Here is a 25473-nt window from a genome sequence, read left to right as displayed (position 1 = left end):
CCCCAACCCCCACCCCATCCCTGAAACCTAAAGTACTCCCACCCCTAAAACTACTCCGAGCCCCCCACCCTGCCCCTAAATCTAAACCCCCCAACCCCCACCCCACCCCTAAAATTACCTGACCCCCCAACCCACCCCTTAAACCTAAAACCCCAACCCCCCACCGCCCCTAGAACTGACCCCCACCCTACCCCCAAAACCTAAAACAACCCCAACCCCACCCCATCCCTGAAACCTAAAGTACCCCAACCCCCACCCCTAAAACTACTCTGAGCCCCCAGCCCTGCCCCTAAACCTAAACTCCCCAACCCCCACCCCGCCCCTAAAATAACCCGACCCCCCAACCCACCCCTAAAACCTAAAACACCAACCCCCCACCCCGCCCCTAAAACTGAAAATACCCCGACCCCCACCCATGCCCATAAAACTACTTCTGAGCCCCCCACCATGCCCCTAAACCTAAATCCCCCAACCCCCCACCCCGCCCCTAAAATTACCCGACCCCCCAACCCACCCCTAAAACCTAAAACCTAAAACCCCAACCCTCCACCCCCACCCCCTAAAACTGAAAATACGCCGACCCCCCACCCCGCCCCTAAAACTAAAACCCCGACCACCCACCCCTAAAACAGAAAATACCCTGACCCCCCACCCGCGGCCCTAAACCTAAAACCCTGACCCCCCACCTTCGCCCCCGCCCCTAAAACAGAAAATACCCGGACCCCCCCACCCGCCCCACTTACCTGAGTCGTCGCCTCGTTGCGTCGTCCTCCTCAGCCGACTCCCTTGTTTGTGCCTTAACCACGCATGTGCGTGGTTCAGCACATGCGTGGTTAAGGCACAAAACAACAACGTCGTGGTTAAGGAAAGCGTTGTTCCTCTTTCGTTAACCAGGACTTCGTTGTTCCGGAGTCGGCCATAAGGGCGTTTCCCGTTAACATAGCAATTCAAATGGACAGTTATAGATACATAGGTATGACCTGTAGTGGGCAGCAGTAAACACACCAGGAGCCAGAGTGGGGCACAGATATCTGAAAATAGAGATGCCAAAGGGTACAGTAAGTGGCCATAGAAATAGGAAAATCAGGCTGCCATGTACAATGTCCAACACAAAACTACAATGGAAGGTGAAATTACAGTGTCTTACCTGTGTGTCACTGGAAGTACTGTTGAATTATAGTTGTTCTGTTGTTCACATCCTCTTCCTCTGCCTCCTCTTCGTCACTGTTCACAGGCTCCACCGCTGCCACACAACCATCTCCAGCCTCATCCTCCTGCAGAAAAGGCACCTGGCGTCTCAAGGCCAGGTTGTGCAACATGCAACATGCAACGATGATCTGGCACACCTTCTTGGGTGAGTAGCACAGGGATCCACCTGTCAGATGGAGGCACCGGAATCTGGCCTTCAGGAGGCCAAAGGTGCGCTCAATGATCCTCCTTGCTCGCCCATGTGCCTCGTTGTAATGTTCCTCTGCCATTGCCCTGACATTCCTCACTGGGGTCAGTAGCCATGAGAGGCTGGGGTAACCAGAGTCACCTGGAGGGATACCTGTTAGCCAGACACTCACCCTTAGGGACAACCCCACACCCATATACCAACAGACACTGGGTGGGGACCATGGGCTCAACTATTAGCCACACCCTGCGCCTCTGCAGCTGAGACATCACATATGGAATGCTGCTATTCCTCAAAATAAAGGCATCATGCACAGACCCAGGATACTTTGCATTGACATAGGAGATGTATTGGTCCGCCAGGCACACTATCTGCACATTCAGAGAGTGAAAACTCTTTTGATTTCTGAACACCTGTTCATTTCTCCAGGGGGGGACAAAGTCAATATGTGTACCATCAATAGCACCAATGATGTTGGGGATATGTCCCATGGCATAGAAGTCAGCCTTCACTGTGGCCAAATCCTCCACCTGGGGGAATACGATGTAGCTGCGCATGTGTTTAATCAGGGCAGATAACGCTCTGGTCAGCATGTTTGAGAACATAGGCTGTGACATCCCTGCTGCCATGGCCACTGTCACTTGGAAGGACCCACTTGCCAAGAAATGGAGCACTGACAGGACCTGCACAAGAGGGGGGATCCCAGTGGGGTGGCGGATAGCTGAGATCAGGTCTGGCTCCAATTGGGCACACAGCTCATGGATTGTGGCCCTTTCAAGTCTGTAGGTTGGGATAATGTGCCTGTCCTCCATTGTTGCCTGTCCACCAGGGGTCTGTACACAGGGGTATGTCTCCATCTCCTATTCATCCTCAGCGGTTGAACTCTAGGGTGAAAAACGGTGAGCAGCTGGTCATTTTCAAACATATCATCAGAGTAAAATGCCTTGCATTTTTTTTACAGAAACAGTATGTGAACGTGTAGATCCGTTGATATGCCTATGTCTGCTGTGATGCAGTTAGGTGCCATGGCCTGTTCCCCCCTGAAATGGCAGCCGCCTGACCTGTGAGGAAGGACAAGTGGAAATTAGGTAATTCCGCTGACGTTGTGCACCGTTGCGGGAGGCGGTCGACAACTGCAGTGCAACACATCATTGGTTATCTTTGGGGCCTAAGGGTTCTAGGAGCCAATAGTGCTGTACGCCGGCGGTGACGGTACGCACCGCAGTGGACGTAACTGCCATTTTCTATCTGTTCACTCACTTTCTACCTGGCCTTCAACAGGAGAGGACCTACATTGCAAGTGCTGCTGTGACCTGTGTCTGGAAGCGACCATGGCTCGAGTGTCTGGGGAAAGGGCCCCTGCCTTCACTTCTGAGGAGTTGGAGAGACTAGTGGATGGGGTCCTACCCCAGTACCATTTACCTTATGGTCCTCCAGACAAACAGGTGAGTACACTGGGAGCACAATGCATGGGGCATGAATGAATGTAGTGCTGTGTGTGAGGGCCTCATGTAAGGGGGAGGGTTGGTGGAAGGGTTCTGGGCAGCGTGCTGCATGTATGGTGGGCATTGTCTGTGCGTAAGGGGATGGGAGGGATATGATAGGCCATGAGTGTAACAGTCCGAACGGTATGACTAATACCTTTTTTTATGTATCTTTTTCTGCAGGTCAGTGCCCATCAGAAAAAGGGTATTTGGCGTGCCATTGCCAAGGAGGTGCGGAACCTGGGGGTCTTTGACAGGCGGAGCACACACTGTCGCAAACGGTGAGAGGACCTGCGCCGCGGGGCACGGAAGACGGCGGAGGCCTAGCTGGGGATGGCCTCCAAATGAGGAAGGGGTGCCCGTCGCACCCTGACCCCCCTGATGTTCCACATCCTGGCGGTGGCCTATACGAAGTTGGATGGGCGCTTGAAGGCATCACAGCAGCCACAAGGGGGTGAGTACAGATTCAGAATCATGAAGTTGTGCGCGTTGAGGTGTAACTTGGGTGGGGGATATGGGTCTGTGGGTGCCCCTAGGCCAGGACGAACATAGCAGGGTAGGTTCCATGATGGGCAGGCTCAGAAGCACTCCAACCACATTAATGCTAGGGGGCATCTACTACTGGGCAGGGTCCAATGGGTTTCAGGTGTGCAGCTAATGGCGATAGGCATTGTACCCCATGGCCTGGTGACTAACATTGTAACTGGTATTGCATGGCCTAGTGCATAGGGCTGTTGCCTGTGAGTTGTGTACGCCAACAGTGGTGTTGTTGCTGGCATTGGCCAAGTGTATCCTCTGTCTCTTCCCCACCCTTTATGTTTTGTCACCCTGTCCTTGTGTGTATTAGCATTATCTGGCAGAAGAGCAGAGGCACCAGCGACGGAGGGAGCTGCATCCCACATGGGCCTGGAGGCCGAATCCACCGACCATGAGGGCACCAGTGGGACGGAGGGCGAGGGGAGCACCACAACGGAGACAGGAGGGGACAGTTCTGAGAGCGACACCTCCTCCGATGGAAGCTCCCTGGTGGTGGCAGACACCTCTGTGGCCACCCTAACTACAGGTACAGCCACCACCCCCCGTACCAGCACCACCCTCCCAGTAGCCTCTCAACGAGTTTCCCGTGCCCGCTCACCCAGGAGGGTGGGCATCTCTTTTGCCCCAGGCACCTCAGGCCCTGCCCCAGTCAGCCCTGCTGCCCTCAGTGAGGAGGCTATTGACCTCCTGAGATCCCTCCCTGTTGGTCAGTCAACCATACTGAATGCCATCCATGGTCTAGCAGGGCATTTGCAACAAACAAATGCATTCCTGGAGGGCATTCACTCTGGTGTGGTGGCCCAACAGAGATCATTCCAGGCTCTGGCCAACTCATTGATGGCAGCCTTTGTCCCTGTCTTTAGCCTCCCACCTCCAACTCCCTCTACCCAATTCCCATTCCCCTCAACCCCAGACTATACCAAGCACACCTTCAGACCTGCATGCACCCAAATCAACACACAGAAGTGGCTCAGGCAAACACAAGCACCACACATCATCCCACAGGCACTCACACAAGCACCATCCACATGCAGACACACCAACATCCACTCCTTCCATTGTGTCCCCCTCCTCCTCCTCGTCCATCTCCCTCCCAGTAGCGTCTCCACTCACCCTGCATGCATTACATCCTCATCCACTACCTCTATCACCATCACGCCTATCACTACACGCCCCTCACCGGCAGCCACCACCCCAACATCCATGCACATGTCCCCTGTGTCCTCTCCCACTGTGTCTGTGCCCCCTCCCCCCAAAGTACACAAACGCAAGCACTCAGACACCCAACAGCCATCCACCTCACAACAGCATCCAGCCCATGCACCTGCACCCAAACACAGCAGACAGACACCTCCTACAACCACTCCCTCTTCCTCCACTCCCAAACCTTCACCCTCTTCCAGCCCCAGTGTACCTAAAAGGCTTTTCCTCTCCACCCTTGACCTATTCCCTGCCCCTCCCCCCGTCCTTCACTTCAGGCCAGGGTGGGCAGACTCCAAGCCATCACCTCAGCCACCCAGTCCACAGCCACTTTAGTTTCTGCAGCTACTGCATGTGTGAGAGGCTCCAAGGAGGCACCTTTCAGCACTGCCAGTGTGCCTGAATCACCTGCCAAGGGCAAGAAGGGACCGACAGCTAGCAAGGGCAGGAAGGGAACACCAGCCAGCGTGCAGAAGGAGGCACCACCAGCCAGCAAGGGGAAGGAGGCACCACCAGCCAGCAAGGGCAAGGAGGCACCACCAGCCAGCAAGGGCAAGGAGGCACCACCAGCCAGCAAGGACAAGGACGCACCACCAACCAGCAAGGAGGCACCACCAGCAGGCATCAGCAAGGAGGCACCACCAGCTAGCAAGGGCAGGAAGGGGACAACAGCTGCCAAGGCCAATGTAAAAGGAACAGATGCTGCAGGCAGGATGGATCTGGTGCCTGGGGCAGCATCTGGGCAAACAACACCAGCCATGGCACTTCGGTCGTCCGAGGCTGCAGGGAAAGGGCTGGAGCCTCCCCCCCACCACTGACAGCACCGCCACCTGCACCGCCACCTGCACCACTGCCAGCAGCAGCAGCCCCAGTGGGCAGCCGTCCGAGGCTGCAGGGGAAGGGCTGGAGCCTCCCCCCACCACTGACAGCACCGCCACCTGGACCGCCACCAGCACCACTGCCAGCAGCAGCAGCCCCAGTGGGCAGCCGTCCGAGGCTGCAGGGGAAGGGCTGGAGCCTCCCACCACCACTGACAGCACTGCTGCCAGCCCCACAAATGCCATCTACTGAGCAGCCGTCACCGCCGGCGAGCAGTGTGTAGTCATGACAACATGGGCTGCAGAACGTCCTGGCCCCTGCAACACCTTTAGGTGTGACACCCAGGTGAGAGTCTGTGACCTTTCACGATCCAGGATCTGCATCACAGGGTACAAGGCCCCCTCCAGAACCAGTGGAAGAAGGCCTCCACTCACCCCCTCCTTGCCAGGATGAAGCACACAGGGCACAAAGCCCCCTCCAGAACCATCGGAAGAAGCCATCCACTAGAGAGACTGTGGCTTTGCACTCCCCAGGACATCGCACAGGGCATGTAGCCCCCTCCAGGAGCAGTGACGTTGTACCATCTTCCGGCTGAGGTGCCCCCCTATTACCCTTCACCCTGAGGTGCCTGTGTGTTTTTGACCTGATGCCCGTGCAGTGTTCTCTCCGTATTGAGGCAGGAGTCAAGTGTGGCCTTGGCCTATGTGTTATGGCCCTGTGGGCCAAGGACATTTTGGAGTGGGCATTGTCCCTCCATTTGTATATATTGTGCATAATGTTTTGTGCTCTAAGGATGTATTTTTCTCAATTTTGAACATTACACTCACTTTAATCAATTCCTTTTGTCCTTGCGTTATTCCTGAGGTTTACGGGGTGTATATGTAATGTTGTTGCATCTGTTTGTGTGTATGGTGTTGGGGGTGGGGGTGTTGCGTGTTGCATGTTGTGTGTTGCGTGTGTGTGTGTCACTCTCTTCCCCCCCCCTCCCTTGTGTGCTAGGTGCGGTACTCACCATAGTCGTATTCGCCGCCGTTCATGTTCCTGGTGTAGGAGGAGGTAGACCAGCATTGGAAATATGTGAAGTTCAGGCTCCATGGCGTTGTGGTTCTTCCATGAGTGTCGAGAGGTGAGTTGTTTCCCTTCTGTGTACTGTTTCTGCCGTGCTTTTGATGGCGTTGGTACCGCCCCGGAAAAGGTGGCGGATTGGCCTGTCATAATACATTGGGCGGTACATTGTCTTCCGCCTGTCTATTGGCGGTTACCGCCACTGTGCTTGTTGCTACTGCCGTGGCAGTCGGAGGGTTAAAGTGGCTGTCTGTGTTGGCGGTTTCCGCCGTGGTCAAAATTCCATTTTTCTTACCGCCGGCCTGTTGGCGGTATTACCGCCGCTTTATCACCGACCGCCAGGGTTGTAATGAGGGCCATAGTCCATAGGGAGCTGGGTTCTGGTTGCAGTACCCCACACACACACACACACTCTTTTTGCCTGGTTTTTAGGTGCAGTTGCAACTGAAGTTCACTGGGTTACTGCTGACCAGGTCCCAAGTGCCAGTGTTCCTTCCCTAAACAAGACTCTTGGGCCCTCATTACAACCTTGGCGGGCTGCTTCAGCCACCCACCAAGGTTGGACCGCCGCACGGCTGCCAATGTGGCCGCACTCCTGCCGTGGTCATTTTGAGATCCCCGCTGGGCCAGCGGGCGGAAACCTGGTTTCCGCCAGCCGACCCAGCGGGGATCACGGCTGCAACACAGGAGCCGTCTCCAAATGGAGCCGGCGGTGTTGCGGCTGTGCAACTGGTGCAGTTGCACCCGTCACGCTTTTCACTGTCTGCATAGCAGACAGTGAAAAGCTGCACGGGCCGTGTCAGGGGGCCCCTGCACGGCCCATGCCAGTGGCATGGGCAGTGCAGGGGCCCCCAGGGGCCCAGCGACTCCCCGTACCGTCAGCCTTTTCCTGGTGGTTCTAACCGCCAGGAAAAGGCTGGCGGTAGGGGGACTCGTAATCCCCTGGGCAGCGCTGCAAGCAGCGCTGCCCTGGCGGATTAAAACCGCCGGGACTGAAGTGGCGGTAAACTGCCGGTCCCGGTGGTGCGACCGCGGCGAATACCATGGGAAACACCGCTAGCCTGTTGGCGGTACTTCCGTCAGAACAGCCCTGGCGGTCAAAGAGCAGGCCCCCTGTAAATCGCTAGTAAATGGTGCCCCTGGTACCTAAGGCATGGGTACTGAAGAGGGCCACTCAGAGCTGCAGTACAATGTCTGCTACTCTGAGAGACCCAGCACCAACCTTATGCAGACTGACTTTGAAGGCTGCATAACAAGGTGCTCCTAAAATTGAAAACAAAACATGGCACACACTTGTGCCATGTCCCCTAAAAACACGGCTTGTAATATCTGAAAGTCACCCCTGCACCCATCTGACTTGGCGCCAACACCTGCTGGCTTGCCTGCTGCACCCGACCCTGGAGGAGCAACTGATCTGTCCTGCCGCTGCAGCCTCCAAGAAATGGGGAGAGCTGCCAGTGCTTTGCCAATAAGCAGGAGGAACTCCCTTGAAGTAGACTTCACAACGGTGTCTGCAGACTGTACTGCAGACCTCCTTGCAACTGCGAGTGACCAGGAGGCACAACCTGACTAGGGAGCTGGCCTGGTGTGTGATGGGTACCTAAAGTACTTACACCTTATACCAGGTCCTGGTATCCTCTATTAGTGTAGTGTAGGTAGTGTCTAGAAGCCAGGCTCTCTAGAGGTAGCTGTGGATGAGCAGCCAAGGCTTATCTAGGAGACACGCAAAGCTCATGCAATACCACTTGTAATCACACAGCACTTACACACATGAAAGAAAACACTCAGTATTACAAAATAAAGGTGCTTTTTTTAAGTGACACAATTACCAAAAAGTACTAGAGAGACAGCCCTCCAATAGGAGGTAAGTAACACACTAGATATGTACACCAGTAATCAGAAATAGGTATAAATAGCAATAGAAAACAGTGCAGTAGCAAATGGGCAACAGTGACCCTGGGGGGAGCCCAAACCAAATACTAACAAAATGGAATGCAAATGCAGGACCCCCACCTAGGTAAGTGGAATGTGTAGATTGGAGCTGGGGACACTAGGAAACCCCAAAGGTAAGTACGACTGTGCCCCCTAGGGACCAGGGAGAAAGGAGTAAATTACTTGATTTTCCCCCAAACAACCCAAAAGGAAGGTAAAGAAGAAAATGCAACACCCAGACAAGGCTGAAAGAAACCAGCGGTGGAATCCTGAAGAGGAAGATCTGTGAAGAAGGGGACCAAGTCCAGAAGTCACAGAAGAGTCCAGTGGAGGCAGGAGCCACAACCCACCCAGCTGTGGTAGCAAGAGTTGGTCGATGGAAGGACAAAGATGGTCAGGAATGCAGCTCTGAAGCAAGTGAAGAGTTCATGGAGGACGCAGTCGACTTCCCACGCCAGATGGATGATTGCAGTTGGTCAGTGGCGTGGAAAAGCCACAAACAAACCTTAGCAAAGACAGAAGTCGCAGTAGAGCAAAAGTGGAGCTACCAGGAGCTGTAGTGGTACTTAAAGAAACAGCTTCTGGGTATTAGGTGGCATGGTCCACCACCACCAGAATAAATTTGTTCCCAGAGGTTGTGGGTGGGTTTAGAGAGCCAAAAATGTCCACCCCAACCCTCTAAAAGGGAACCCCAACAACTGGAAGTGGAATTAAGGGTGCCTTTGGGGTGCCACCTCTCTTGCCACTGGCTTGGCAGGTGACACAGGAGCGACAAAACTCCTTAGTGTCTTCTGACATGTGGGGCCAGTGAAAGTGAGTGTTAGACCTGACAGCCTAAGGATGGTCATCCCCCAACTTTTTGCTTGTTTTAGGACTCTGTGCACTTTACCACTGCTAACCAGTGCAGAAGTGTATATGCTCTCTCTTAAAACATGGTAACACTGGTTCATACCCCATTGGCATATTTGATCTACTTGTAAGTCCCCAGTAAAGTGCACTACCTGTGCCCAGGGCCTTTAGATTGAATGCTATCAGTGGGCATGCAGCACTGGTTGTGCCACCCACACGTGACCTCCCACACAACCCTACTAAATTCTCCCGCATTTATCTCACCCTGCTACTATGCTCTCCCTAACCCTTCCACATACTCTTCCCTCCTCCACACCCCTTTACTCATCCCAAGCCTTTGGGTTGAGTAAATTAAGGATATACTCCCAATTAACACTTCTGCATTTCTTTCCTCCTCCACCCCTCCATTACTCCAGTCAATCTAACTAACAAACTCTCATATCCGCGGTTAAAATTAACTTATAATAATACTAAAACTGTACTCATTATTTCCCGATACTAATCCATCACTAATTCTTGTTGGGTTCCAGAGTAGCGTGCTACTCACCGAAAATCGCTTTGACGCCTCATCAGGGGTAGTAAGCGCTATATAAATACTATTACAATACAATACAATAAGTAGCACCTTAACCATATCTCAGGCCTGCCATTTGCAAGGCCTGTGTGTGCAGTTTCACTGCCACTTCGACTTGGTATTTAAAAGTACTTGCCAAGCCTTAAACTCCCCTTTTTCTACATATAAGTCACCCCTAAGGTAGGACCTAGGTAACCCATAGAGCAGGGTGCTGTGTAGGTAAAAGGCAGGACATATACCTGTGTGTTTTATATGTCCTGGTAGTGGAAAACTCCTAAATTCTTTTTCCACTTCTGTGAGGTCTGCTCCTTTTATAGACTAACAGTAGGGCTACCCTCATATACTGTTTGAGTGGTTGATTCTGATCAGAAAGGGGTAAATATGGCCAGAATGGTAATACAAAATCCTGCTTATTGGTGAGGTTGGACTTTATATTACTATTTTAGAAATGCCACTTTTAGAAAGTGAGCATTTCTCTGCACTTAAAATCCATCTGTACCTTACAGCCTGCCTCCAATCCACATCTGCGCTAGGCTAGTTGACAGCTCCCTTGTGCATTTCACCCAGACAACCACAAACCCAGAATACTCCGTCACACCTACACTCATCTGCATACTGAATAGGTCTTCCTGGGCTGGAAGGGTGGAGGGGCCTGACACTTAGATTTCAAAGGCTAGTGGCCTGCCCACACACAGTGGAGTGCCAAACCCCCTACTAAGACCCTGTCAGACAGACCTGTACTGAAAGGGGACCTTGTGTACTTCAAAACCACTCATTGAACTCTCTCCCACTTCAAAGGCACTTTTGGGTATATAACCTGGGTCCATGACCCCACCAACTGAGACACTTCCTGGAACAGACGCTCTGAACCATATCCTTCAACCTGCCAAGAGGAGCAGCCTGGCTGCCCAAATGATTCACCTGGACTGCTTTGCTGTGAAGGACTGCTGCCTTGCTGTTGCCCTGCTTCATTGTTGGCCTCTTGCTGAGAAGTGTTCTCCAAGGGCTTGGATTGAGCTTGTCTCCTGTTCCTGAAGTCTCAGGCCCAAAAATACTTCTATTCTTCAAGGAAACTCCTTGTGTGGCAAAAATCGATGCACAGTCTGCCGGAATCGATGCACAACCTGCCCAGTGGTGAAAGAATCACTGCATCGCTGAACCGGAACGACGCAGCCCAGCTCCCCAAGTGGAGATCGAGCAAGAGCCTGCGTTGCACCTGGAACTTTGATGCACAGCCATATCTGATTGACGCATCGCTGAGCTGGAACGACACAGCCCGACTTTCTGCATGAGGAATTGACGCAACTCCTGCCATGCAACAGAACTCCGACACATCGTCACACCTGAACGATGCAGGACCTGTGACTTCGTCCTGCACACCCAGGATTTCCACACATCATCCCTGGGCGTCAAAAGACCGGGTATCACAGTGAGGATCCAAGGCTGCATGCCGGTAATCGACGCAAAGCCCTTGCAACGTGGGAAGAATCGACACATCGTCTGTGCGCGTCAGGAAATCCAACACACATCTTCCTTTTTCCACTCATCTCCTCCTCTGCGGTTTTCGTGCATGTAATTTTGATGCATACCAGGTACTTTGTGTACACAAGAGATATTTGTTGATTCCTAAAGACTTAAGACTCTTCTGAAAAGTGATATTCCGACTTGAACTTATCAAATCTTGGTCATTTTGACCTTAATTTACTCAGATAAATATCTTATATTTTTCTAAAACTGTGTGGTGTATTTTTGTGGTGTTTACACTGTGTTATTGCATGATTTATTGCACAAATACTTTACACATTGCTTCTAAGTTAAGCCTGACTGCTCGGTGCCAAGCTACCAGAGGGTGGGCACAGGATAATTTGGATTGTGTGTGACTTACCCTGAGTAGGATTGTGGTCCGTACTTGGACAAGAGTGTATACCTTTGCCAACTAGAGACCCCATTTCTAACAGTGAAGGACAAGTCTGTCTCAAGTCTTACTTTGTCCCAATTGGCCTGCCAGGGAAATGTCATGTGCTAGGGTCAACAAAAAAACTCTGTATTGCAGAGGTACTACCAATCTCCTGTTGACACCAGGGTTGGGTTCCCTTGGCTCTGAATACAAGAGGTTGTCTTCCAAATACACCTGTGGGAGCCAATGACATCCGCTGCTTCTTGAAGGACACTTTGCTGTCTCAAGCCCTCCATTGTGGACAAGTCTTTTGTGCCATACTGAATTCCTCCCTGGCAGGCCCCCAGGCACATAAGAGCTCAGCTGTATCAGCTTGCTTTCAGCTCCTCAGGTGTAGGTTCTGCCAAGGGAGTAGATTCCTCCTCCTCAAAGGGGGAATCTTCACTGGAGGGTGGGGTAGGGTGCACCCTTTTGCCCTTTCTCCCTTTGTTTTTTTAAATTCTTGGGCCATTGATCCAGGCTCCAAGTTTCCTTGATCTTTTTGCCTCTTGGCCTGTGCTCTGGTCAGGGCAAAGGTATGCCCTGGGTTGCCCAGAAATATTGCATGGGCTTTTAACTCCAACTCAGCCCAAGCTGAAGTCTCTAAGTCGTTCCCTAGTAGACACTATACAGGTAGATCTGTGGACACAACAACTTTCTTTGGACCTGTAACCCCCCCAGCTGAAATCAACAGCTGCCATGGGGTGGCACACAGTGTTGTTATGAGCATCAGTCACTTGGTACTGGTGACCAAGTAGGTGTTGCTCTGGGGACACCAGTTTTTCAATCCCCATAGTGACACTGGCACCTGTGTCCCTATAGGCCTCTGCCTGAACACCATTTATCAAGGGCTGCTGCCTGTACTTATCCATGTTAAGGGGACAGGCAGCAAGGGTGGCGAGATCAGTGCCTCCATCAGAGATTAATTCAGCCTCTGTTGTTTCTCTAACTAAAAAAAGAACAGATGATGGACAGAATGCACAGTAAATCAAAAATACACCCCCAGTGATACCCTGAAACCGATCCCAGGATGCTTGTTTCTGGTCCAGGGAGGACCTGGCTTGGCAGTCCGGGCTGGACTGTTCCCATGAGGAACAGAGTCAAGACTGATTTGCATATTGCTGGCTCCAAACTGGGGTGGCATGGTGAGCAAAAGAACAATGGAGTAAACACAGATCTGTGACTGCGGGTGAGTGTTTGCATTGTTCACCACTCCGTCCATCATCCTTTTGTGTTGCTAAAGTTACCCTAAGTGGGAAGGGTATGCCCAGACCTTAGTCCCTTGCTCACTGTGCTATTGGATTCAAGCCAGCCTGGCTGATGAAGGGCGATACCCTGAAACCGGTCCCAGGATCCTTGTTTCCGGTCCAAGGAGGACCTGGCTTGGCAGTTTGGACTGGACTGTTCCCATGAGGAACAGGTCAAGACTGATTTGCCTATGGCTGAGTTGAAACCGGGGTGGCATGGTGAGTAAAAGAACGATGGATTAAACCCAGATCTGTGACTGGGGGTGAGTGTTTGATTGTTCAGCACTCTGTCCATCATCCTTCTGTGACTCTCTAACTAGACCAGCCCCCACTACACTTCCTAAAGTGAGCCCGCTACACCCTTGGATTGATTACTGTTACTAGGCCCACCACTACTGCTGTTAATAGGGGCACTAGAAGTAAAAGTGGGGTTTGCAGTGGCGGGTGGCTTGGTGCCTCTCTAAGGGCAGGAGCTGCTTCCTGACCTATGGCCTTTGTTTTTGCAAATATAGCACCAAGGCTTTTTAACATAAGAGGAAGAGGTTTTAGACCCACCCTCAGAAGAATTTTGTGGGCCTGATGAAGACTCCTTACTTTTCTCTTTGTCTCCACCCTTATCCTGAGATTTATCTGCTTCCATTTTTCTTGTTGTCACCCCATGTATGACCTTTTCTTCTCACCCTAGTTCTGACCCATTTGTTTCCCTTCTTTCGCAATTCTTGGAGAGAGGCCACATCAGAGTCAACCAAGTATTGGTGCAACAAATCAGACATGCAGCTGTTCAAAATATGCTCTCTCAAGATCAGATTATACAAGCTCTCACAGTCACTGACTTTGCTGCCATGTAACCAGCATTCTAAAGCCTTAACAGAACAGTCCACAAAGTCCACCCAATCTTGGGAGGACTCTTTCCTGGACTTCCTGAACATGATTCTATACAGTTCAGTGGTGAGACCAAATCCATCCAGGGGTGCTGATTTTAAAACTGTGTAGTTGTCAGCATCCTCTTCTCTGACAGTGAGAAGTCCATCTCTCCTCTTGTCATAGAAGGAGAGCCACAGGACAGCAATCCACTGTCTCTGAGGGACACTCTGTACTCTACAGGCCCTCTCCAGAGCAGTGAACCCCTCGTAAATGTCATCCCCCACCTTGTAGGGGGGGAACAACGTTGTTTAGATTTCTGGAATCAAAAGAGTCCTCCCTGACTCTAGGTTCCCTGAAACTAAAGCTGCTGCCACCATGGGGTGCTAACCCCAAACCCTCTCTCTCTCCACTGCCAAGGCCTCCCTATTTAGGGCTAGCTACTGCTGCTGCAGCCTCAGCTTGGCCTCTTCCAGTCTCAGTTGTCCGAGTTCCCTATCTAGGGAATCTTCTCCTGGAGTTGAACAGTGTGTCCCCTCAGAGACCGGGGTGACATGAGAGAGAGCAGAGGAGGATTTGTCCCTATTCTTACTAACCCTCTCAACTAAGCCTCTGGGCACAAAGGGGGCCCTACTGGTATGGCTTCCCTTTCCACTACCTGAAGTGATCCCAGCTAGGCTAGAAGTTTACTAGGGACTCTGTGATCCTCGGAGAGACCCTGTTTCCCCTCCTCAGTGTCCCGATCCTGTGTTTCTATGGTCTGCATAGGGTATGGTCTGCATCTTCCTCCTCCTCCTTATAGCTACCAGCATGGTCCTGGTCATACTGGAGGAGCAGGCCCAGAAGCAGACTCTTGTTGGGGTTCCTCCCTGCCTTCAGTTTTCTCTCAGCACACATCTCCCTTAATTCCTGAAAGGTCAGGTTTTCATAGGGAGAATCCATGGCCCGAGATGTGTACTCTGCTGAAGACATGTCAGGTGGCTAGAGTGGTGTAGGATCTCTAACTACTCTAACTTAGTCTCCTCAAAGAAGTTTAGAGCAAGGGCTATGCCGAGACCCCTAGCTTACCCAAACTTAAGAGACTAACTTCCTGACACTATGGCCCATATTTATACTTTTTGACGCAAACCTGCGTAAGCGCAGGTTTGGCTCAAAAAGTATAGCACTGGCTAGCGCCATTCCAAGATGCCGGCCGGGCGCCATATTTATGGAATGGCGCTAGCTACTGCTAATGCCCTGTCCTTGGAAAGGACGCTAACAGGACTCGGGAGGCATAGGGGGAACCGGGGCTTGTGCGCCAAATTATGGCACTACACTGTTTGGAGGCAAAAAAATTGCCTCTAAGCTGTGTTGCGCCATTTTCTGGCACACAACCCCCATGGACATGGCTCCTGTCTTCATAAAGACAGGAGCCATGCCCACCACCCCAATGGCCATGCCCAGGGGACGAATGTCTTCTGGGCATTGCCAATGAGGCCAGTGCCGTGCAGGGGGCCCCAAGTCAGGGTCCCGAGCGGTGTTGGGGTAGGAAAAAAATAATACTCACCCGGACTTACCTGGGATGGGTCCCCCATCCTTAGGTGTCCTCCTGGTGTGGTTGGGGATCGGTGGGGGTGTCCCTGGGGCCAGGGAAGAGCACCTCTGGGCAATTTCTATGGTCTCTGACCATGGAAATCTGCCTACAGGTCCCCTTACGCCTGCCCAGACCCAGGCATTAAATAATGGTGCTAAGCAAGCTTAGCGCCATTATTTAAGGCCTTCCTGTCCCCCGTGCTGGATTTCAGCACGGGGGATTAATATGGCGCAAAGGCCATATCTTCCTTTTCTGGACGGGAACGCCTAACTTGCATATCATTGACGCAAGGTAGGTTTTCCCCTCCAGAAAACAAGGTAAACTCCATAACTTTCCAAAGTATAAATATGGAGTTAGGTTTGCACTGAATTTGCGTAAAAATAAAATGACCCTAATTCAGCGCAAACCGAGTATAAATATGGGCCTAAGTACAGTGTGTACCCCTAGTCAGTAAGTGTTTTTTTCCTGTGGAAAGTACCAAGTGACAGAGTGGTAAGGCAATTGCAAGTGCTGATCCCACCGCTGCACCACCAATGTATGAAGCTGGCCTGGTGTGTGGTGGGTACCTAAGGTACTTACACCAGGTCCAGTAATCCCCTATTAGTGTAGTGTAGGCAGAGTCTAGAAGCCAGACTCTCTAGACGTAGAGGTGGATGAGCAGCTAAGGCTTAACTCGGCGACATATAAACCTCATGCAATACCACTATAGTCACACAGCACTTACACACATGAAAGAAAACACTCAGTATTACAAAATTAAAGGTACTTTACTTTAGTGACATAATTACCAAAAAGTACTAGAGAGGCAGCCCTCCAATAGGAGGTAAGTAACACACTAGATGTGTACACGAGTAATCACAAATAGGCATAAATAGCAATAGAAAACAGTGCAATAGCAAATAGGCAATAGTGACCCTAGGGGAAGCCCAAACGATATACTAAGAAAATGGAATACAAATGCAGGACCCAACCTAGGTAAGTGGAATGTGTAGAGGGGAGCTGGGGGTACTAGGAAACCCCAAAGGTAAGTACCACAGTGCCCCTAACGACCAGGAAAAAGGAGTAAGTTACTGGATTTTCCCCAAACCACCCAAAAGGAAGGTAAAGAAGAAAATGCAACACCAAGACAAGACTGCAAGAAACCAGCGGTGGATTCCTGATAGGAAGGCCTGTGGAAGAAGGGGACTAAGGGGGTCATTATGAACACTGCGGGAAATCCTGCCTTGTTCATGCTGGCGGTCTTATCACAGATCGCCAGCTCCCTTGAGACCCCGCCGGCCGAATAATAGACATTCTGCGGGGCTGGCAGGCGGAAACAGTGTTTCCGCCCGCTGGCCCAGCAGAATGCAGGGCCAGGACATTGCCGATGGCCGTCGTCAACGCCACTGTGCGGCAGGTACAGCAGCACCCGTTGCGCAGATCACTGCCTGTAAATCGGGCAGTGACCTGCACGACGGGGCACTGCACGGGGGCCCATGCACTGCCCATGCCAAGTGCAGGGGCCCCAGAGAACTTCTTCCGTCAGCCTTTCCCTGGCGGGGGAACCTGTCAGGGAAAGGCTGGAGGAACAAGGGTTCTTTATCCGCAGGGCAGTGCTGCCCTGCCAGATAAAGTAATCCTCCATCGTCAGGCTGCCTGCCGGTGGTAGCCTGGTGGTGGCGGAGAGCCGCCTATGGCGGCCCTCCCTTGTTCAGAATCCAAGGGAGATTCCTTCTTCCTTCTCATGCAGGCTGAAGACTTGCCACCCTCCGAGGGTGCACAGCTGAGGAAGTGTTACAGAAGCTGGAAGGAGCTGTGGAAGCAATGTTGCAAGCAGAGTCTTCGTCGTGGATGCGAATTTACAGTTCTGGAAGGGTCCAGTCACAGTTCCAGTGGCTAGAAGTCAAAGCAGAGCAAGATAAGTCCTGCTGGAATCTTGCAAACTGCATCTGATTACCCATCCAAGAGAGAGACCCTAAATAGACCTGAAAGGGGGATTGGACACCTAACCTCCCCACCTATCAGGAGGGTGCTCTGACGTCACCTACCTGACCTAGCCACTGAGATGCTCCCAGAGGTCCCTGCCAACCTTGGATTCAAGATGGCAGAACCCAGGGACCCTCTGGAGGAGCTCTGGGCACCACCCCTAGGGTGGTGATGGACAGGGGAGTGATCACTCCCCTTTCCATTGTCCAGTTTTGATACCAGAGCAGGGAATTTGGGTCCCTGAACCGGTGTAGACTGGTTTATGCATAGAGGGCACCAAGTTTGCCCTTCAAAGCATACCAGTGGCTTGGGAAGGCTACCCCTCTTAAGACATGTAACACCTATTTTCCAAAGGGAGAGGGTGTTACCCCCCTCTGCCAAAGGAAATCCTTTGTTCTGCCTTCCTGGGTTTGAGCTGTTCAAGCAGCAGGAGGGCAGAAACCTGTCTGACGGGTGGCAGCAGCTTAGGCTGCCTGGAAAACCCCAGAAGGCTGGTAGGAGCAATGCTGGGGGTCCTCTAAGGAGCCACCAGAGTGCATGAAATCATATTTCCAATACTGGCAACAGTATTGGGGTATGATTCTGACATGTTTGAAACCAGACATGCCTAAGTTCGGAGTTACCATTATGTAGCTGAGTATAGGTGGTGACCTATGTCCAGTACACGCATAAAATGGCATCCCCACACTCAGGAAGTCCAGGAAAATGGGACTGGAGTTCGTGGGGACACCTCTGCTAGTGCAGCGGTGCCCTCACACACAAGTACTTGCACCTTGCCCTCTGGGCTAGGAGGGCCTGCCATAGGGGTGACTTACAGTGACCTTGTGCAGTGACCTGTAGGGAAAAGGGTGCATGCACCCTTTCATGCAGGCTGCAGTGGCAGGCCTGCAGATACACTTTGCATGGTCTCCCCATGGATGGCATAGTACATGCTGCAGCCCCTGGGGATCCCCTGGTACCCCAATGCCCTGGGTGCCACACAGTAGGAATTTCCATGGGAGCACCAGTATGCCAAATGTGGGGTGTAAATGGTTAAAGTAACCACGTTTGAAGGGAGAGAGCATAATCACTGGGGTAATGGTAAGCAGGATCCCAGTGGACACAGTCAAACACACTGACAACAGGGAAGAAATGGGGTAACCATGCCAAGAAAGAGGGTACTTCCCTACACTGACACCCTAGGACACCTCTGCACCTGTCTGCCCCGGATCCAGAAGAGGAGAACCAAGGGAGTCCTCACGTCTCCCCACCTCGTGAGACCTGAGCCCACTTGTTGGCTGGGTAAGACTGGACCCCAAGTCCACGCCTGCAGAGTGTTTCTGCAGGCTCCCCTGTAACCATGAGGAATTCCAGTGCTGGACCTGATGCTAGAAGACACCCTTTCACCCGCGTCCTACACCCTGAGGAGGAGGGGACCATTGGTGTCCCCACGTGCCCGAGGACCTCCAGGTTCAAGCCCTCATGTGGATTCCCCTGGACTGTCCCCCCAGACCATCCCTGTAGCAACTTTTGAATGGGACTGATCCCCAGAGACTTGAATGGGACACCCGATGCCGAAACACCTCTGCACCTGGATGCACCAGAGCTCCCCAAGGTGACCTGTTGGTGTGGCCTTGGACCTTGCTCCAAAACCCCCATACGTCATTGTATTCTACCTGGATTGCAGTCTTTGTTTTCCTCCATAGGTTTGGATTGCAGTTTCCTGAAAATGCACTGTCGACTTTTGAAAACCAGAAAAATTCATAACTCAAAAATTACATACCTGATGATCTTGATATCTAAATTCATATATAAGTATGTGTTATTTTTATTAATTGGTGTCAGATTTCTTTATTGAGTGCGTCTCATGTGTGACTTACATGTTTAGCACTACCCTCTGATATGCCTAACTGCTCAACCACACTACCCAAAAAGAGAACATTTGGGATGTCATTTGTGCCTCTGTGATACGTCTCTGGATTTTTTGGACTTTGCACTGTGTACCTCATTTTGGTCCACTATATAAAGATCCACCTTCAGACATTAGGGGTCCAGCAGTGGGAAGAAGACTTTGCATGTCCTGTACCACTCTGTCAGTATTGTGATTCCATTAAAGAATCCACAATTGACTTTAGTTGCCAAAAACATTTTTCAAATTATAATCTTTTGCATTTTTTCCAAATTTCTAATCTGGTCTGTTATGTCCTTGGTCAAGTCCCCCAGTCCTGTTGTGTTTAGAAATTTTAAAAAGTTAGTAGATAGTTAGACCTTCAAAAACTGTTAAGATTTTTTTGTGCAGATTCTAAAAAGCTCCCAACTTATCTAAAAACATTGTAAGCCTTAGAGGATAGTGTTCTGGATCACAACCTCACCCCTTACCTGCAGCTGTCAATGCGGCAGCTAAGGTACCTCTGCAAGGCCAGCAAAATTAAAAATAGGCTCGAACCCTACCAAAGAACATCTCCAGGAGTTACTGGCTGAGTTCAATAGGGTTAAGGCACTCCAAAGAAACACTGAGGAGGGCCAGGAGGATGACCTAGTCAGTGAAAGTGAGTTTGCTAGTAGTGCCGATAGGGAGGGTTCCCTTTTCAGTACTCCTGAGGAAGAGGGTAACTGGTGAAACCTCCACCCCAAGACTGTACATAGAGGTCAGCCAGACTCCTCCAGGTCCAGAGAAATACTACAGGATCCGGGCAGAGAACTGGATATCCTAGCCAAGAGGATGGCCCTTGAGGTCAAGCTCTTAGTACCAGAAAAAGAAAGAATTCAGATGGGCCTAGGTCCCATCTCCGGTGGCAGCAATCCCTTAAATAGGGAGAAAAAGGTAGCTTTCAATCCTAGAACCCCCAAAGGGATTCTCCACAAATATAAGGACGGTGATGATATCACTGAGTGGTTCACAGCCTTTGGAGGGCCTGTGTTTCCAGAGAGGTTAACAAAAAGCACTGGGGCTCTCTCCTTTGACAAATGTTCTCAGGAAAGTGCAGGCATAGACTCTTGACACTGCATGAGGCAGATATCAGGTCCTATGACCTCATGAAGGAACCCCTGATTGAGGGCTCTGGACTCACCACTGAGGAGAATGGAATCAGATTCAGACAGACTCACAAAACCCTGAGTCAATCCTGGGTTGAGTGTGCGGACTTTTCAGTGAAAGTACTAGGTGGTTGGTTAAAGGGAAGTCAGGTGCAAGATTATGATGGGCTTTATAATTTGATTGTGGAGGAATGTCTACTGAGTAATTGTACTTCTGAAAAGTTGCATCAATACATGGTGGACCTGGGGCTAGTCTCTCCCCAAGAGCTGGGGAGGAAGGCTAGTCATTGGGTTAGAACTAGGGTGTCCAAGACAAGACATGGAGCGGGTGACAACGGGAAAGAGTCAGGGAAGCCCCCCAAGAGAAAAAGTTGGACAACCATAAAAATTAAGAAAAAGAGACCTCTGTAGGCTCCCAAAAATCTGTTCAGGATAGCGAGTCTCAGGACACCTCACAAAAGTGGATATCAGGGTAAAAACGGGGATGCCTCAAAGGCATGGTGCTTTGACTGTATACAGACAGGGCACCACACCAAGGACATTTCTTGTCCTTAAAACGAACCCACTAGTAAATCCTCAGGGGTTGCCAGTGTTGTAGAGCAATTTCAGTGATGTCTGTGGGCACGTTATTTTAGCAACTAGGCCTGCTGCTTGTGCCCTTTAGCCTTGTAACATTTATTTTACTTCATTTTATTATTTTAGAATCAGCCACATTTCTGGTGGTGTTTTATTTTATTTATCTTGTTGACCTTTCACCTTGGAAAGCTTTACTTTTCTTAGCACAACATTCTTTCACTCTGTGCTTTGCTCAAGGATGCAGCGAGATAGGATTGTCGGCACAAGTGGTACACTGCATCTCTAACTTTCACAGTAACACACGTATTTTTACGTGGGGACATTTTCTCAGAACATCAGTTATTATATTTAAAAAAAGATTCCCTGCCCCATGCACGTTAGAGGAAGGTTCCAGCCAGATGACCATGACCGCATGCTGTCTGACATAGTTACAGCTGCTTGCTGAGACCATCAGTTTCCTGGCCCATATGGGGATGGTGTCTCTGTAGATAACAGGCTGCTTCACTACTGTCATATTCAGGTATGGGGGATGATGTCTTCCCAGGAGGGAATCCCGAAAGGTGGTTTAGGGCTTATCCTACTGTCTTCTAACATAGCTTAGGTAGGTATTGCATATACTGTGCATAGTGACAGTATGGTGGGACTTTTCCTGTGTTTCACTTTTCTTGTCACCATTTTGCTTTCAGTAATTTTCATCATTCTAATTATTGCATTTCATGCCATTTTATCTAAGATGCTGCAGATTCAATAAATGTTATTGAACCATTTCCTACCTCTGTTTGTCTTTGCATGTGTGAGACTAATGTAACTGAGAGAAAAGGACGAGATCTAATCCACCTCGATTTCCCTGAAAATGTCTTGTACCCAGTTGCCACAAATCGTCCCTGCTCTTGGGCAGAGAAGAGGCGCTGCTAGCTGGCAGGAAATGGATTAGGCCGACAGTTGTCACATGGTGTGGGATTGGACTCAGTTCCCCACAATTCAGGTGATGCTGCCACCCAAATCCAGCAGCTTCATTTGTATAATGAGAGCAAACGTGACACCAATATAGCCATAGGGGATGATTCCTCAGATGAGGAGGTCCTCTTAGCCTTTAACTGGAAAGTGGGGCCATCAGGTTAGTTGGAGATTCCAGAGGGGAGTAAACACTTCTACCACCTACTGGTGAATATAATCCAACCCGCACTGCCATGAGAGATACATGCACCTGTCACACTGTTGTGCATAACAGGCTGGTACTCTCAAACCACTATATCCTAGGTGAGACTGCCAGGGTAAGGGTTATCCCAGGGGAGGTCACTGTTAGGCCTGTGACATTAGTGCCCCTAGAAATAGCTGGGTCCTTTAGTTGGGGAAGGGTGGTAGTCAGTACAGACATCTCCCTTGATTGTCTCCTAGGCAAAACCTCCTAGAGGTTGGTCAGAGTCCAAAAGAGGAGCTAGTCCAGTGCCAGCCCTTTTCCAAGGATTCTGGAGGTGTTGCTCCTGCAGTGAGTGCAAGGGGCCCCCAGAAGAAAAGAAAAAGAAAAAAGTGCAGGAAGGGTGTGCAATCTTTAGCCAAAGTTCCAGTAAGCCAAGCTGATTCTGCTCCAGTAGAGGAGAACTCCAAAGTTGGCACTCTGATGCCCAGCCAGACCCATAAGAAGTCCTGACTATCAGGCAACAGTTAAGCTTGAGTAGGTAGCTCCTCAGCTAATAGAGAAAAGAGAGTGGAAAAGGGGTGTTTTCTACAGGATGTAGTAACCCCCCACTCTAAAACAGCAGGCAGGCACCCTGAACCCAAAGAAGCCTGTTACTTAGCCCCTTCGCCTGTCATTGAATAGTTAAAGGTGTGGTTCTGGGCACTGACAGCTGTCAGTGGCTTCTGCTGGGTGTTAGCCTTTATGACTGCACTGTTTTTGGCATGGTGGTCTAACCCCATGTCAAGCAGCAAGATAGGCCCCCTGGCCCTGTTGATCATGTTGGGGTTACTCCATTTGTGGGTGAACCTTTTGGGTAAGCTGGTGGTTGCCCTGGCTAAGATATGGTTAGCAGAGGTGGACACCTCTCATCCCAAGGAAAAGGACAAAGCAGACAAAGAACATTCAAAATGGGGTCCTAACACTGTTCAGGTAGGTCAGCTTCCCCAAAGGAAATGACCTGGACAGTAGGATGTGAGGCAAAGAAGGCCCTGCCACCACGCCGCCTGCTCCCTTACTCTTCCTCGCCTGACAGGCTAAGAAGACTCTTCCAGGTTTGCCTGAGTTTCCTCGTCTGTTGGATGGGGGCTGGGTGGGGCTTGTGTAAGGAGCTGGGGTCTGCTTACCAGGTCCCCAGTGGCAGAGCTCCTTCCCTAAAACAAGACACTTGGTCACTTGATCCTCAAAGGACCAGGCCTTTCAGCCCCCGTAAGTCCCTAGTAAATGTTACCCCTGTTACCTAGGGCATGGGTACTGAAGAGGGCACCTCAGAGCTAGGGCTGCAGAACAACTTGTGCCACTCTGTGGGACCCAGCATCAACCTTATGCAGACTGCCATTGCACGCTGCGTGACAATCTGCTCCCAAAATTGAAAACAAGACATAGCCTACACTTGTGTCTCTACCAGGAAAGGTGTTACCAAAGGGAAGTAACTTGTTCTTCAGAGGCTTTCCCCACTGCCCCTCCAGACAGAGTCCAAGAGGCTGGACACATTTGGAAAAACAATCTTTTCCTCCACCAGGTTGACCCTGCGATTTCTTAATAATGCTTTTCTCCTGGACTGCTACTCTTACACATTGAGAGATTTGGTGGTGAAAGTGCTCCCCACGGTCCCTGGCGAAGCCCGTGCAACTCATGCCCAAGTCATCGCTGATGGCCAGTGTAGGAAAATAGCTCCTTGTTGCAGTTAACACCCCCCTCCTACCCCCCCCCCCACTTTTTGCCTGATATTGATGCTGACTTGACTGAGAGTGTGCTGGAACCCTGCTAACTAAGCCCCAGCACCAGTGTTCTTTCACTAAAAAAGTACCATTGTTTCCACAATTGGCACACCACTGGCACACAAATAAGTCCCTTGTAAAAGGTACCTGTGATACCAAGGGCCCTGTGACCAGGGAAGGTCCCTAAGGGTTGCAGCATGTATTGTGCCACCCTAAGGGACCCCTCACCTAACACATGCTTTTGCAGATTGTGTGTGTGTTGGTGGGGAGAAAAAAGCAAAGTTGACATGGCATCCCCTCAGGATGCCATGCACCCAAAATACTGCCTGTGGCATAGGTAAATCACCCCTCTAGCAGGCCTTAAAGCCCTAAAGAAGGGTGCACTATACCACAGGTGAGGGTATAGCTACATGATCAATATGTCCCTACAGTGTCTAAGTCCATTCTTAGACATTGTAAGTACAGTGTGGCCATATCAAGTATATGGACGGTCATTATGAACATGGCGGGAAAGACTGCCGACTGCCATGGCGGCGGTGAACAGAAACCCGCCGGCGGCGGTGAATGGAAACCCGCCATATAATGATAGAAAAACCCAACCCCACCGAAAATTCCCAGACCACCACTCCCCGCCAGGACCCTGTCGGCGGGAATCCCGGCCCACCCCACCCCGCCACCACCAAACACACCCACATCCCGCCCTCCAAATAATGATGCACAAATCACCTCGGCGGACAGTGGAGGCCGGACGACCATTGGCGCCTGCGACCGCCACAGGCGGCAAGTGGGCCCAACAGCAACCAGTGCACACATTGGCTAGGCCTAGCACCCACACACCTGACACACATCCAGAAAACCAGAAATCACCCCCAGACACACCCCACAATCCCTTGCAACTAAACCAGGACCACAAGACGGGAAGCACCAGAGCGAGACAGAGAACGGCAGCAGACAGGACACGCATAGCGACCCACACAGGAGCACCCAAACCCCGACCCCAGTCCTGACGCCATCCACCATCCTCACCATGTACCCCCCCCCAAAATCCACGCTTCACCGAAAGGGAGATAAGGACCATGGTGGACGAGATCCTAAAAGTGGAGCCACAAATATTCGGGTCCGAGGTGCAGCACACACCCATTGTGTGGAAAATGGAGCTGTGGCAGACCATTGTCAACAGGGTGGATGCAGTGGGACACCATCCACGCACCAGGGACGACATCCGCAAAAGATGGAACGACCTGCGGGGGAAGGTCAGGGCCATGGCATCCAGGCACCACATCGCAGTGCAGAAGACTGGGGGAGGACCGCCACGAACAACACCCGAATACACCGACTGGGAGGAGAAGGTACTCGCCATCCTGCACCCAGAGGGACTCACTGGAGGAATGGACTCGGGTAAGTCATCTACAATTACCCCATATACACCATACCTGTAATGCATGCACCACCCCACCCCACCCACACCCACCTAGACCCACACCCCACTCAGCCATTACCCACCACATCCACCACCCTGCATCACCCACAACTCACTACCAGGCCC

The sequence above is a fragment of the Pleurodeles waltl genome, chromosome 2_2 (genome assembly GCF_031143425.1).
Source record: "Pleurodeles waltl isolate 20211129_DDA chromosome 2_2, aPleWal1.hap1.20221129, whole genome shotgun sequence".
NCBI lineage: Eukaryota > Metazoa > Chordata > Amphibia > Caudata > Salamandridae > Pleurodeles > Pleurodeles waltl.
Note: the sequence above shows the minus strand (reverse complement) of the source record.